General features: G+C 40.0%; 1 long non-coding RNA gene across 3 annotated transcripts in view; it reads left to right on the top strand.

The window, feature by feature from the left end:
• The window catches only part of LOC137472630 (uncharacterized), a 206501-nt gene that overhangs the window by 181008 nt on the left and 11476 nt on the right, over nt 1-14017 (top strand). For 2 of the 3 annotated variants that reach the window (XR_010998322.1, XR_010998320.1), the window contains one exon: nt 274-453. This is a non-coding gene — a long non-coding RNA (uncharacterized lncRNA). Of the gene's footprint in view, nt 1-273; nt 454-1320; nt 1445-2969; nt 4193-14017 lie in introns of those variants that run through there. The other variant, XR_010998321.1, reaches the window with a different exon arrangement.

Genomic DNA, 14017 nt, shown 5'->3' with positions numbered 1-14017 from the left:
GTAAGGCCGTGTTTAGCTGTTGCTTTGCAATATCAACCCTCTGTGTGGAACATTTAGATGGTTTCTTGTAATTAGGAGTGGGAATACCTCGGGGAGGAGTTAGTGGTTACTTTTCCTCCTCTGGATACTAAAAAGGCTGGTTTTTGCAACTCATGTGTTATTTTTCCTGGCTCTATTTGCTTGTGTTAGATAAATGCTGTGTGGCATCTCCTGAAGCACCAGAGTGCAAAGAGGGACCCTTCAGTCTCACAAACTTCATTTTTTTTCTTTCAGAAACCAAAGTGAAGGGGTGGACATATGGATGCTTGGATACCTGTCAAATACAGCATCAAGACAGAGCTGAAGCTTATACCCAAACCTGGTTAATTAACTTTATGGTTCTCATTACCTGAATCAAAAAATAGCTTTAAGATGGCTGCATGGATACTCCTCTCATGAATAGTTTTCTATAATGTGAGTATTCAATTTTTTTTAGAACTAATTTTATTTTGTGGGAGAGAAGTCCTCAATCAAATGTCTCTGGGAGCAAGAAAAACTTTTTTTAATACCTCAGAGTTTTTATGTGTTCTTACTCTGATGAACATTGAGGCAATTTGGTATAAGGAAGCTCCATGTCAGCTAAAAAGAATACAGAGAAAATGGTAGATTTGAACCTGGGGGAAAATAAAAAAGAACCAAGGGCATTTACCCAAAGAGTTTCTCTCTTTAGAATAACTCTCTTTACTTGCCCTTGCTTGTCTTCTGTCTTTTTTTGTTTTTTTAAATTGCATTCATGCATGTAATGCACATGAAATGATTCCCTTTTCCAGACGTGATATAAAGCTACACTCAGAGCCTTGTGAACTGCTGGTTCCTAACACTGGGAGATGCAACCCAACCAAAATCCCATCTAGATGGCTCCCATGCTTTCAGTGCATCACCAATCTTTGCCCAGATCCTTGTCTGACTCTTTTCCCTATCTGTAGCTTTGTTCTCGCTTAGAATTGCAAGTTGGAAAGTTCCTATTCCTTTTTATCCACGAAGGAGATCTATTTCAGTAATACAAGCTTTTGCATGCTGCCCCATTAGTGTCTCATCTTAATCCATGCCTTGAGGGTCCAAATCTAGAGAGGGTAGAATAATCGAGTCTCCATGCAGATCTTGGACTCTCCTCAAACTGTGCCAAAAAGTGTACCAATTAAAACTGTGCTTTGATGACATTGTAAGCCAGCCCCTTGCAGAGAATGTGAATGAAAAAAAAATGAAGGTTTATAATTTAGGTTTCAGAAGAAGAATGATTTCCCCTCCAAAATGATCTGACTTGTATCATTCACAATTTAGTCAGAATCTGGAATGCTACCTGCAGATTATGGAAGCTGGCAAAATTCATAACCTGGCAAAAGGGAAAATATTCACATAATTCCCTTGGCAAGAAACCAAATCAAACTATTCTTTTTAATTGCAGGTGAGTAATAGCACTCTTACATTTCATACAAATAACGTCAGCACTCTCCTGCTCTGTGATTGATGGGATGTTTTAAGTGGAGCGCCTTAACTTAGCACAGCTGGTCTCTTGTTGGATTCCTCTCCTAGTCTAAGAAATTTTTGGGTTTGGATATATTGGCAACAACTTTCCCTTCTAAGGCTGAAAAATACTCCTCAAGAGAGTCACTGTTGAATTGTCGGTTCTCTGCTTGGTCTATATCCCCGCTAGTGAAAACAAGGAATTAATGTGAGTTTTGTTTGGTCGGCTTTTTTGACCCATTCATTTGGTCTTCAAGGTCTTGTTTGAGCTCCTGGATTGAGCTAATGGTCTTTCATGAGTAACGTGACTGTAGCCTAAGTGCTTCCTTGCAGTTCTTTCAGAAGGAGTTTACCTTTCCCCTGGATTGCTGCCATTTTGTTGCTTCCCGTGGGTGTCCAGGGAAGGAAAATTGCTGGGTGTCTGAGAAAGGAGGAGGACTTTAAACCATTTCTATTAAGCTTCCAAAAAAGCAGGATGTGCAGCAAAAGGTGGGATTCTTTGAGGATCTTGCCATGCCACCAGCTATGGAGTTCATTTAAAATAGGCATATATCCGTTTAGTGTGTTAAATTCCTAGCATTAGACTCCCATAGATTTATTCTCAGTCTCTGAGTAAAATCCACATGAGATTTCAGAACCCTGGAGTACATAATAACAGGAAAATCATGGCTCTGGTTAAACACTTCCCCAGGGAGGGCCTGGTAAATGTCCAGGGTGGTGATTAGGGAAGGTTAACTTATGATGTGACAAGGAAAGTAGTACAACTTAGATAACACTAATAAATGACAGTGGTGCCAAAAAAATGATAGATTACTCTGAGGTGTTCTGTTAAAAAAAATTTAAAAAGCAGTTTTTAGAAGAATATCCCGGATCTATCTGTGCGCATGTATAGTTATTTACTATTACTAGCATATCAAGTGGGATGTCTATGTGTGGAAGATATATTACAGAAGGAATTATTTCATATGTAAGGAATCATGTGAGGTGCCCCATGCAGGACAGGACATTATACAAACTTCCAATTTTTGTGGGTGTCATAAGTGAGCACCCACAATACCATTTATATGGTAGCAATAGAATGCACTTACTGAATGACTGAAAACAAATTTGCAAGGGGAGAATAATTTTCTCTTTGCATTTGTTGGTTTTATGTTCCGTACATTTTAATCCTTAGATTGTGGAGTTAGTAAATTGAATTGTGGGGAATTTTTGCCATAAACAAGGGAAACCCTAAACTTCTGACATTAAAAAAAGCCTTTTTTCCCCTCCCCAAGGATTAGCTATTTCCTTCTTGTTGATTTTCTTATGTTAGAATTTCCAGCATGACTTTTTTTTCCTTCTGTTATAACTACATGAATTATGATTCCTGTATTTTTGGCAAATATATATTTTAAACTTTATTCATTGTTATGCTGTGAGCTCTCAGTCTTGCACAGACTTTGACATATGCTCTCCCTGCTATGCAGTGATCTGAAACAGATTTCAGAGGGAGAGCTCCTAACGAAAAAAAATTAAGCAACACTTTACCATGTGGGATCTAAATAGCCCTGTCTTGCTCAGTGGTTGAATAATTGCTCAATATTCTGGACTTCCTGTGATGGGCCCAGCCTGTCTATCCAGAGCCAGGGACTGGTGCTCCGACATCCGATCCGTCTCTGGGAAATCCTGCATTGTCTGTGAAGTGCTGTCTGGAAATTGTGGGGCTGCTCTCACAGCTCAAGCAGAGCCCTGCACCCACACTCCCCTGCAGAATCCAGCTGGGAAATCAGTCCAGCTGCTGTTTATTTGGGTGTCACTCTATTACCCTCCACTGTGTGGATGCACTCAAGTGGTGTCTTTTAGGAGATTTGGTGGAGAGAAGTCAGCACAGTGAAAAGCAGAGACTCCTTGCTGATGCTTGGAGACCCTTTGCGTGTCTGTCAAAAGCTCTGTTTCCTCAGGTTGGGTCTTGAAGCCCGAAACAGATGTTTCATTACACTTTTACTGACTCCAAGGAAAAAATCTCTCCACTTCAGCAGGAAGATGAGACCTCCTGACACCAACATTTTTGTTCCAAACACTGCAATGTGTGTTCTATGGCATGTAAAGAAAAAGCTACTCAGAATATTACTTAGGGAGATGCTTTCCCCACCTCTCTCATAATGGACAAACACTTGCCTGTACAGTGCTGTTGTAAATCACACATCTATTATGAAATAATGCAAAAGTTAAAACCTGAGTGTTTATACCCAGAGTAAGCTGAGACTCAGAGAGGTGTAGTACACATGCCTGACGCCATGGTGACATGCCAAGAGGTCTTGTGTGACTGAATGGTATGTCCCTCACTCCTGTCCAGAAGTCAGGAGCTGACTGCAGACATCATTCCAATGGAGAAGATCTCCATGTTACATCAACATGGGTATGGCTGCTTTCTTCCTGGCACAGTTATTGCCACTCCAACTCTTTTTTTCTGGCATAGTGGTAAGCACTTCAGTGTATTTACCATTTTAAAGGTGTTTTGCCAGGTGGTGCCTGACTGGGCTGTGGGAAAGCAGGGCTTTCCATGTGGAAGTTTTTCTGAGACAGCTCTCAAGGTTTTCCCTCCTGCCCAAAATGAGCTGCCATTTTCCCCTTTCTTGAGCTGTGTTGCCTGTACAGGGAAGCAGCTCAAAACCAATTGCCTTCTTGTCTGTGCTGTAGGAAGCTGATGGTCTAAAATACAAGAAAAAAAAAAGGAGAACACCATAAAATTTTGAAAAATCTGTGCTTTTTAGTCAGCTAAATATAAATGTATTTACCACTGAGATCATACAAAACTTGTTTTTTTTGTTTTTACCAGCTTCATTTACAATAGAAATGAACAGAGTTCCTTTACATAAAAGTGCACATTTGAAAAGAAAATAAAAAAGAATTCTTTGTAAACTTCTCAGGAAAAAGATACCTTGTCACTTTCACTGTATGATAAGAGAATCACTAATCAAGAGCAAAACACAGAAAAAGGATGTATCAAATTGCATACGGTTACTGCAATGCCTTTGCTTTCCTTTTAATTCATTTAATAAAAAAGGTGTTTGTAGTGTGTAATGAAATTTTCTTTTTGGCAGAAGTCAGAGCTGCAGTCACTCTCTATGCAGTGAACTGACTCCTACGTGGTCAGGCAGTTAAAAATACCAAAATTACTTTCTTCCCTCCTGCTCCTCCAGGTTTTCTTCTTTGCAGATGGCAGAGGACAATATGCTGGGTCTGCAATAACACTGACTCAAAATTCCTTTCTACTTGTAAGATAACTTCCTAAAGATTGCAAGCAAAAGGAAGTCAGAGAACAAAGCAATGTCAAGTATGCACATGTCACAACACAATGTGCTGATTCCAAGCCTTTGGAAACATGCTGAAAGACATGTCTGGAAAAAAAAAACCAAAAACAATAGGGAAGTGCTTCCACACAGTCTTTCAGCATGAAAACAACAGCTGAATGTGTCCATTCCCACCAGGAAAAAATACCCAGAAATAACAAAAGGTGCTGGAGAGCTAGAAATGAAATCATCAGATGGCAAGAACAATCTTTTGTCTGTTCTTACATAGACTCTACTCTCAGTGCATTGTAAAGCAAGGGATCAAGCTGGAGCAGTGTTTGACCGCAAGGTGCCAAGAAGACCAAGAAAAATGGAATGTATAAACAGGTCTCTCTTAGAATAAAGGACTAACAGAACAAAACAGGAGGAAAGCAAACAAAGGGCCACACTTTCAGATAATGTATCTGCAGGAATGCAAACTCTGTGCATTCCTGATCACTCCTGTAGGTACTGAAGGCACAAAAGACAGACTCTTGAGGAGAACGGCATACACAGTGTTTCTTTGTGAAACAGCCTGCACACATTCCCTCCATAACCACAGGTAAATCTTTGCATCATTGGTGTACTCTGAAGGTGTAAGTGCTTTGAATTAGGCCTGTCACTGTTGGTTTGCTCAGTCCAATTTTCTGTCAATTTAAGAGCTTGAGCTGAGTAAATTCCAGGGGAAAATTATGGGATCCCAGTGAAAGACGACATGCACATCACAAATGAAACACTGCAGTTATCTGACTAAAGATGCTACAAAATATCACCTCCACAGGCAAAGGGACATCCTGCCTAAATTTAAATGAAGTAGCACTCATGAATGAATAATAACATGCCTAGGCATTTTTCTTTTAAAGCTGAGAGAGGGAAATAAAAATTATCCCAAGTTTTTGCAGGCAGAAACAAACACTGGGATGAAAACCCAATTGCCTAACATCGCATATCAGCTCAGGAATAACGGCTCCATCTCCAGATTCTCAAGTGACATTATAAAACTGTTCCTTTTTGTTAAGTGCTGAGTCCCAGAGAGCACTCAGGACAAGTGCACCTGAGAGGCCTGTTTTGCATTTGATACTTCTGGTTGTGCTCCCAGAGATACATGCCATAAAATGACCTCACAGTTTGCTCATGCTTTCTACAATGTGCAGGAAAAAACACAACCTTACCTTAAGCAAGTAATTTAGGCAGATTTTTTTTTTGGTTAAAATCTAGCATAAATGTTTCTGCCAGAAACAGAAAAAGTGTTTCTGTGACTATGAAGGCTAAATATGAAATAAGTTGAGAAAATATTTCTTTCTCCTGGCTGCAAACTGTAGTATCTGTCTCAAAACTATTTGTCTGCTAAATATTCCTTGTCAGTGTACTTTTGGGGGTTCAGGTCTTTCTTGCTGATTCTAATTGTGACTCCAACTGTATGAAGCCCCATTTAAATTTGGTGTTCAGCTGTCTTTCTTAGACTGCCATGTAATTAATGAATATCTTCTTTCCTCTTGGGCTAGACTGAGGCTGACTCTCAGTCCCAAAATAGCAAGTTCATGGAAAATGTGGCTTCTTTAGAATCAGCACTAGTTGGGTTTTTTTTATTATTTGTGTAAACAAGAGCCTGACCAAACTGAGCCTTCAGAAGAAACCCTCTGCTGTAATAAATCATTGTTGTAGATATCCTTCGAGGTTGTAACACAGCCAGATGAGGGAGTGAGATATTCTCTTACTGCTGTGGATGGCCACATAAAATTTGGGAGCTGGCAGGAGCAATCAGGCAACAAGGCACATGAAGTTGTTAGGCAGTGAAAAGAAAGAGAAATACCTTAAAAAGTGCTTTTGGGTTGCAGTTTTGTTGTTCTTGCCAGAGGTTTTGAAATAACACAAAGGATGAGCTTGTTGTCCCAGGAACAATATTCTAGCAAATTGCTTTTCCAGGACCAAGGGAATAGTGCCTTTCATCATAACTCCTTCTTTCAGACCACTGAATAAATGAATTGAAAGCTAACTTTAGGTTTAAAAAAAAAGGAAGGGAATGTGGAAGTTAAATCCAAGCACTACTATACTATCCAAAAGCACTGAAGAGATTGCAGCAGGTGGTCCCACCACCTGTGCCTGTCTACTTCCATTCCAAGTAATCTCCTTATCAAATGCAGAGAGAAGCAGACACCCAGGAGGGTCCCACAGGAAGAGCAGCAGCCGAAAAACAGAGTGATTAACCAGGGAGATAGGAACCTGCAGTGCAGGGCATACATAACCTGGGGAAGCTGAAACAGTGAAAACCACTAGAGACAGACCCTTGTCCTATTTGCAGCTTGTATATCTACATCAATACTGTTGGCTCCAGCCCTTCTCATTTATGTCCTAGTGGTAATGGATGGGAGATGAGCGATCCTGCAATTCCAAGCTAGAAGTTACCATGTCCTAATGGCTTGCAGAGAAAAAGACCAATCACACAACTTTTATAATAGCACCTATTTTCTTTATCCTTTCTCAATTGCTGCAGGAAATGCTTTAATTTAATAAAGTAAGCAGATGCATTGCCTGGATTCCGGGTGGCACACTAACAACATAATGATCCCGAGCCTCGGCATTGCAGGCAAGGCTGTGGTTTGCTTCTCAGTGGGCTGCACTTCCAATGGCTTTTTATGACTGTCAGGCTTCCCCTAAAAGAAAACAAAGTGCTGGCTGAAAAAGCAATCGCAGTAAAGACTGTTCCTGTCATGTATCTGAATATTCCCTTTCACTCATTCTTTTCTGTGCATGAAATTACTTAGGTAAATATTGCTGGGAGGGGAAATGTACCTCAAAGGAGCCCGCTGTTGCCAGTGTGTATCCTCACATTCAAGTGGGATCTTTTGAAGTGAAGGCATTCTCCAAGTCGAGGACTTCCTTGTCAAGCTGCCTGTGGGGCACAAAATGCATACCCCGGAGCTGATGGCTCTACCTTTTCCCAAGTTGTTCCCTAGGAGAGCAAAGTTCTTGCTCTTTGGGTGGGAGCTGGTGTTTCCTTCTCAACAGCTCTGCTCTCTGTGCTGCAGCACTTCAGTGGCACAGCTAATTGGCTTCTCAGGTGGGGCCACTCTTGGCACCGTGTTGCACATTCCACTCTGCACCCAGAAGTGGTCCCTGGACTCCTTGTAGCTTCTACATCTGGGCCCAAAGGCTTCCAGGGCTTCCTGCTTGCGCCTGGCAGTGTGGAGTACTTTGTGATAACCTCTAATGGGATCCAGTCCTCACTGCTTCTCTTCCATCTGTTCCTCATGGACAGGACTTTTCCTTGTCCTGCAAGGATCACTGGTAACAGCCCTGACACAGGATCTACTGTTCTGGGAAGTCCAGCTGTTACTCCTGGACTTTTCTTAAATCCCTTCTCAATTTTAGCAGCACAAGAGGATATGGGCTAAAGTGAGGCCTGCTGAAAGCCATCAGAAGGGTTGAGTAGCATCCTGGATAAGGGTGACAGACCCCAGCATCCACGTTTTCCATAGTGATAGTTATCCATGAAAATGAACACTGCAGGAGATCTAATCCCAAAACATCCAGCACAGCTCCTGCAATCTTTAGTGGTTTGTCCTGATGTAGCATTGTTTGATACTGTTTTTTCAGAGAAGGCAGCTTCACTTTGGATTTTGCACCATAGTCTCAAAGTGAAATCTGGTTCCTCTTGATAGCTATTTGGCTCATTCATTTTGAGCAATGCTTTTGAGATCATTGAGTGGAATATTCTGAGTTAAAAGAACAGCACTGCAGTTTTCTTTCATGAAACAGTAATGCTTCTTTTATTTCTTGCATGATGTTGTCAAGACAACAGTGTCTTAATTGCACCTATACTGTTTGCCACAGTCTTTTGTAGCACACAATGTTTTGGAGCAGCTTTTGTTATAGAAATATTTCCAAACTTGAGCAGCCTTTCTTTTTCCTTTTATATTTTTTCTCTCAAGTATTTAAAAATTTGTAAGGAAATATTTATTCCTGGCTAGACATTTAAGGTCTGGATTCAAGAGGCTTTTTTTTTTTTTTTTGCTCATATGACTCTCAGAATACACAGGTTTTGTGCTAATATTTAATCCAAAAATGTCATATATACTGAAGAAGGTCTAAGATTCTAGAAGTTTAAAAGTCAGAGAGTGAAAAATGATGACTCTCTGCAACTATGATGACTCAGAAATATATGACATTTTCTGTTATTCTATCAGGTGATGACTTTATACCATCATTTACTTAAACAGTATGGCAAATTTTATAGTAACTTCATTAACCAATTTGGCCCTTTTACAGTCTCAGCTTGCATTGCACTTAACATGCTTTTTCAGTATTTGATTTCCCTGACTAAATCCATAAAGCAAAGAAAGGAGAGATTAAAATAACAAGAACTACATTGACTCAAATTCAGCTCAAAGTTTATGCTGGATCCTGCTGTCTGCTTTTAGCAGGGAAGCAAAAGGTTTGCTCTCCCCTCTTGTGAAACGGTTGTGTCAGAACAGGACGGGCCCTGAGGGACTTGGCATGAAGAAGTGGTGGTAGTGTGGTGGCAATTCCTTCCAACCTTCTCCTTCCCAGGAGTGTGCAGTCCTGTTGGTCAGAAAGCTTCTGGTAGGAAGGTTCCTGTCCGTATGAGTCTTCCTTAGGAATTCTGAGCTGGCTTTCAAAACTGGTTAGGAAGAAACAATTTCTCTTGCTCTCACTTTAGAGGACGCTGATAACAAAAGCCAAGCATGTGGTGAGAGTCAGATCTAGGCAGCAATAATCTTTATTTCACTGTGCTAATTTTGATATTGATCACAACACTGACCAGTAAACAAGGGAAGATGAACCAATTTTAAAGTTTCTACTGACTCCACTCAAGGGCCACAGCTATTCTTCCTGTTCCAGGAAGAGCGTCCTTTTAGAGATGCTTACTGATATTCTTCTTTCTTCAACTCAAGGTAAAGAGAAATCTGTTGTGTGGCAATAAAGTCTTGGTAATTTGGCTAGAATTAATTTGCACCTATTAATTTGTATAAAAGCCATGTGAAGAAATCTGACAGAAATTCTGTGCTAAGTTTGCAAAGCCGTGAATTTAAATGTTAGGAAATGTTTTATTCACAGCTGCCAACAGAACCTTAATTCAGATGGTTTTTGTGTTAAGATACAGTCTTTAATTGCATAATTACATACTGTTTTTTCCACAGGACCTCTGTCTCACTCGGGGCACAGGACCTACAAGAGAGCCAAGTAGAGGTTATGCAGGCACACATAAATCTGCTACTTCCTAATTTAGCTGTCCTTGACTTTGCAACCTACATAATTTTGCTTTCAGAGAGATGCATATTATTTTCTTTTCTTAACTCATGATAGAGGCACTTTTCATAAATTATTTCTTTTGGTGGGAAACTGTTGGTTGTCAGCTTCCTAAAGGAGACATAGTTAAGAAATGGATAATTCAGTAAACACAGCCTCTGTGCATTTTTAAACATGCATAGACTAACACTTCATTTGCTCTCACCTTGGAGTGTCTCATGGTGTTTCAAGTGCTAAAAGATTTACTATGGTTTATGACTTAAATATTTCTAACTCAATTTGTCGTTTAGCACCAAACCCCCCTGTCCTGCAGAACACTCAAAGGCTAAAGGGCACCGAAGCATTCTCCTGCTTAACTGCCCATGGATTAGAACAGCTCTCATGACCTTTCTATTGCTCTTGGGATCTTTTATGAAATTAATAATTAAAATGCAAGGCCTCAGGTCTGTCTGTGATGTTACGCTTGAAGTTTTCAGTGCAAAACCAGATTCCCTCAGTCACAATAATTTTTATGCATTAAACAGTTTTTCTTGAAAAGAATTATACTGTCCCTCAGTATAATTTTTATTTTTCAATCCACCTTGCTACCTGTTTGCTCCTTTGCAAAGCATTGAGTGCATTTCCATTAAATTTAATTTCAATTTCATTTCAAAGTGCATCTTAGTCTTTATTGCTGGATGTTCCTTTTTAAAACATGCAAGTTCTGGCAGGTATATGACCTGGGGTACAAACATGTAGCTTTATTTGCTAAGAATAAGCCATTGAGCTGTTTAGCTTTGCTTATGGTTCCATCATTAAAATGCTGGGAAAATACTGTAAAAAATGGACTGAAGTTACTGGTAGAATGATCAGGAAACAGAAACACAGATCAGAGGAATGAAGTGTGATGAGCTGGCTGTCATATCCAGTTCTCTGAACCTCGTAAATGGAAAATACCCAGCCTCTAATTAAATTGACTTTTTAGAACAAGAGTTATCAGTAAGAGTTCCTCAGTCCAAGAAGATTGTGTTTAATAGGTGGCCAAGCCAGTGGGTTTGTAATCTGTAAAAATAATTTGCTACAGTCTACTGGAACAATAATTATTTAGTGGCAAATGCATTTTAAGGCCTTTTAGTGGCAGCTCCATGATTGATCCTATAGAGGCTATTTTGAATCCAGGTTTTCATGCCTTCAGCAAATGCAGGTTTTAAGTGAGAATTCAGCTGTGGAACATTGAAAGCCTTCAATGCAGATACGTGCCTGGGCTGTGTAATAGATGAACAATCTGAGGTAACACTGAAAGAATCCATTTTTCCCTTTCCAATTTCTCCCCATCTGGGTTTACTAGATTACCCAACAAATATGAGTTAATATTCTAGCTTGCAGAGAGTTCTCCTTATGTTTGGAGGAGCTGTGGATTTCATAACAGTTTTATGAGTTTAGAGTTGCTTTTTGGAAATGTGTTTTTAAACAGAGGATGTGTTTTATCTTTTCTAGAACATATTTTCTTGATTTAACTGGCATGGTTTCATATTATTTTGAATAATTTAAGCAGTCTGGGTCCAGGTCCCAAATTGTGTTGACCTTAAATATAATCCTGGTGGAGTGAATGTTGAAATAGCAAAGAGAAGTTTAGTTTTGTGTTGAAGACCAGGGTCAGTGAGAAATATTTCAGCTGTTATGCTGTCCTGATTTAGAAGGCAAATGAAAGGCTTCTGTACATCGCATTGACGTGTTGTGACTGAATGAGTGCAGATGCATCATGAGCTGGAGTCTACTAAACTGGTGCTTGGAGCACTGTGAATATATAAGGAAGAGTCTGTTCCTAGGAGAAGTCAAACACAGGTTCTGGAAGGATCCCAGCAAATCACAAAAAAAAAAGTTATGCAATAATTGTTGGCAGGATGTGGAACAAAACAGATGATTTACAAGTTTATTTGGAGTGGGGGAGCACCACGGACGTTAGTGGTTTTCACCAGTGTCAGTTCAGGAACCCGGCCCAGAAGTTGCCCTAAAGGGTCAGGAAAAAGTGTAATGTGCATAAAATTAATAATCTTTGTGGAAAATGTCTTTTATATTGTGTTGAATATTTGAATTTTCTTTTGGACTGCTGCTTGTGCAGGGGACATAGCAGGGAAGAACTGGACCAAGACCAAGGAATCAGGACTACAGAAACTGACAATATCTAAGATCTTATGCTCCTGCAGGACTGGAGATCCTTTCAAGAAAGCTGGGTTCCTGGGGAAAGTAGAATCTCAAATCTGTCTCAGAGCCTAAGAAACAAAATTTCCAGTCCAATGGGCAAAATAGGTAGAACACACAACAGATCTCTGCTTCAGGCAGACATATCCAGCCAAGATGGTGTTTGGTATTTCTGCATTGTCCAGGCATTAACCAGGCACAAAGCACGGATCTGTGCTTGGGTAGTCAGTCTACCTCAGTTTAAGGATTTGGTGTGAAAAACATGTAGAACAACTGTTTTCTTAATTGGGTGGAGTAGGAAGAGAAGGCAGTGTGTTCCTCATCTGAAATTTAATATTTGAAATTATTTCTAGTATTTGAAAAATTAATTGAATAATATTTTGGTAGTATTAGTCACCCATTTACACCAACTACTGACAAGGACTCAGCACAAATAACGTTTCATTTTTCAAGCTGCTCTCTTGCTTGAAATAAAAATTGGATGTAGAGAAAATGTGGAGAATTTTCGAAAGAGATCTAGAAACAATGGGATCCTCCTGACAAAAAAAAAAAAAAAAAAAAAAGAATGGAATTTGTTCAGTTCCTTTAGAAACACAGCCTCTGCCTTCAGAGCATTCTCAACATTCTATATTTTTTCCAATCACTAGTGAAACAAGGGGAAGGGCTTTCCCAAGGGAAATCTGCTTAAGCCTGCTGCAATGTCTGTGAGGAGTATGGGTGCTGGTGGAGAGTGATACAGGGAGGAACTGTGCTGTCAACAACAGGAAGCTGGTGAAAAACGAGTGGTGCCCCTGGGGAGGTGAATGCAGAGCAGATGTCTCTAATTGTGAGTCACACTGTGACAACTGACAAGAGAAATTCTGCACTCTCGACACTTTAAAGATACCAAAAATACCAGAGAGCACATTCCATGGCTTCTTGAAGACTTCCATATCGAGGTAGCTGGGGGGGGGGGAGAGCTCCATCTCCTCCTGTTTCCATCACTGAACAGCTCATAAAATTTGCTGTTGATAAGCTTGGAAGCAGCCAAGCATTCTAATACTTAGATAAGTCACTAATGTTAATAAAACCACTGAAGAAATAAGAAGGAAGAGGTGCAAAGGGGATTCATGTGCAGGGCAGCACCAGTTGCTTTAGATACTGATCCTTTCAATTAAGGGCAGTTCTGGATAAGAAAGGGGAAAGTAACATCCTTGTTTATAAGCACTGTTAAATTTTGAAATCTCTCTTTTTTTCCCCTTTTGTGTTTTGTTTTGTTTTTTTGGTTTTTTTTTTTTTTTTCATCTGGAATGACTGCAAGCATTTTCTTGATGTATTCCAATTATTGTCCGGATACAGGGTTGCAGATTTATATTGTGCTTCTTTAGTGGAGTTACAAAAAGTCAAGACCAGCAACCATTCATAGCTGGTTGCCAATTTTTTATTTTGGGACAAATGCCTGGCTTGGGTGGGTCTGCAGATGTCAACAGTGCTACTCCAGAAATATGTTTTAGTTGCTTCATTTGCTCTCTTGATGCAACTGCTTTACTAACAGTAGTAGTTTAATACTGTGTTCGGGTAGTCTGTCCCTTGAGCATGGCCAGGTTGTTTTGTGTGCACCAAAATAGCCTAAATCAGCTCCTTAGCTTGGAACTCTGTGACCACTGATACCTGGCTGAGGCATTATTGTTATTTCTCCTTTGGTCCCATGCAAACATTTTTCCCTGGGTATTTGGGGAGGTGTGTGTGTGTGTGTGTGAATTTCATAGCGT

This window comes from Anomalospiza imberbis, chromosome 4, assembly GCF_031753505.1.
Source record: "Anomalospiza imberbis isolate Cuckoo-Finch-1a 21T00152 chromosome 4, ASM3175350v1, whole genome shotgun sequence".
NCBI classification, from domain to species: Eukaryota; Metazoa; Chordata; class Aves; order Passeriformes; family Viduidae; genus Anomalospiza; species Anomalospiza imberbis.
The sequence above is the reverse complement of the archived record's forward strand: the minus strand, read 5'-3'. Positions and strand labels throughout refer to the sequence as shown.